This window comes from Saccopteryx bilineata, chromosome 8, assembly GCF_036850765.1.
Source record: "Saccopteryx bilineata isolate mSacBil1 chromosome 8, mSacBil1_pri_phased_curated, whole genome shotgun sequence".
Taxonomy (NCBI): domain Eukaryota; kingdom Metazoa; phylum Chordata; class Mammalia; order Chiroptera; family Emballonuridae; genus Saccopteryx; species Saccopteryx bilineata.
In genome coordinates, this window is record NC_089497.1 from 68065698 (window position 1) to 68067957 (window position 2260).

General features: G+C 41.7%; 1 pseudogene; it reads left to right on the plus strand.

Annotated features, from left to right (window-relative positions):
* Positions 1-932: 932 nt before the first annotated feature.
* Positions 933-1000, plus strand: LOC136312326 (U4 spliceosomal RNA; annotated as a pseudogene).
* Positions 1001-2260: the final 1260 nt, after the last annotated feature.

Below are 2260 nucleotides of genomic sequence, written 5' to 3' on the forward strand. Positions count from 1 at the left end.
TTAAGGATGTCAATTCTCCCCAAATGTTTTACTCCTTTCCTACAAATGTAAACTTACCAACATCATGCACATTGAGCATTAAGGGTCAGTTTGTGCACTATGCTGCCTGCTATCACTGCTTGATAACTGAGCAACTACTTTGGGGTTTGGCACTAGGTTTTGGGAGATGAATGCAAGTGGTTTATGATTTTCTTAGGGACACAAAATGTGAAACACATGAAAAAATAATATAAGACATGATTTAAAATGTTGCCTAAGAATATGTCATGGGTAAGGTGGAATTATCCGGGGCCTTGGAGGGAGACTGGCTTACACAAAGCAAGAGTAGCTTTAAATTATCTTTGTTTTCCACTATAAAGCTCATACTGTTAAAAACACACACATATCCTGACCAGCTGGTGGCGCAGTGGATAGAGCATCAGACTGGGCAACTAAGGTGCTGCAATGAAGAATTGATGCTTCTTATCTCTCCCCCTTTCTGTCTGTCTGTCCCTATCTGTCTCTGTAAAACACACACACACACACACACACACACACACACACACACAACAACAACAACATCTACCAAGTACCTAACAAAATATATTAAGTAATTTGTTTTCCAATTTTTAATTAGAGATGTTTAACTGTCAAACAAGTTTTTATTAGCAAGATCATTTCAATTAAACTGATACTGTACAAGCATAAAGCAAACTAATTTGACTTTTTTCGTTAGAACTTTGCAGCTTTATTTAAGGCTAATGTATAGTTTTTAAAACACTGAAAACACTTCATTTTTCTAGGGATGTACCTGTGTACATACTTATTTTGGCAACAAACAAAAAAACGAATAAAGATCACTACATCTTATTGTCTCTCCTTAGAGATGAGGAAATAGATTCAAGGACACACATCCAGGACTTGGAAAAGTAGATATTTGAATTGAGATCTATAGCTTAGTGCAGTGGCAGTATCGTAGCCGATGAGGTTTATCTGAGGCAAGATTATTGCTCATTGAACTGAGATCTATCTGATGCCATAACCTTTGCTCTTAAAAAAAATCAGTTGGAAATAAGCAGGGCTTTAGCAGAGAAGGCCTTACCCTGAGGGAGAGGCTGGCTTGTACATGCTTAGTCATCTGTACAAATCACTAGATCTAAGAAGGTGGGCTAATTGGAATTATCAGTCCATCAAATACAAGGTGTTTGCGTGTAGAAGCAGCAGTCATGGCAATGAGGATGGATGCTTAGAGTAGAAGCTAGCAGCACCATGGTTACAAGAGGGTCACTGGATTGGAAGCAAACTCGAGGTAGTAGTTAGAGGTATGCAGAACAGGGTCAGACTGGGGGGAAGAGCTGTTTAGAATGATTCAGAGGTCAAGGAAGGCCCCAGTCATACCCACCAGACATTAGTCTAACACAGTGGTAGTCAACCTGGTCCCTACTGCCCACTAGTGGGCATTCCAACTTTTATGGTGGGCAGTAGCAGAGCAACCAAAGTATAAATAAAAAGATAGCCTGACCAGACGGTGGCGCAGTGGATAGAGCGTCAGACTGGGATGTGGAAGGACCCAGGTTCGAGACCCCGAGGTCGCCAGCTTGAGCGTGGGCTCATCTGGTTTGAGCAAAAGCTCACCAACGTGGACTCAAGGTCGCTGGCTCCAGCAAGGGGTTACTCGGTCTGCTGAAGGCCCGCAGTCAAGGCACATATGAGAAAGCAATCAATGAACAACTAGGAAGTCGCAACGCAAAACTAATGATTGATGCTTCTCATCTCTCTCCGTTCCTGTCTGTCTGTCCCTGTCTATCTCTGCCTCTGTAAAAAAAAAAAAAAAAAAAGATAGATTTAACTATAGTAAGTTGTTTTATAAAGATTTATTCTGCCAAACTTAGCGAAAATCTGACATAAAGTATTATACTTGGCAAGTAATTATTAAGTAAGTTTTTTTTTTAATTTATTTTATTTTACTTTATTTTATTTTACAGAGACAGAGAGAGAGTCAGAGAGAGGGACAGACAAGGACAGACAGCCAGTAACAGAGAGATGAGAAGCATCAATCATTAGTTTTTCGTTGCGTGTTGTGACACCTTAGTTGTTCATTGATTGCCCTCTCATACGTGCCCTGACCGCGGGCCTTCAGCAGACCGATTAACCCCTTGCTGGAGCCAGCGACCTTGAGTCCACGCTGGTGAGCTTTTGCTCAAACCAGATGAGCCCACGCTCAAGCTGGCGACCTCGGGGTCTCGAACCTGGGTCCTTCCACATCCCAATCTGACGCTCT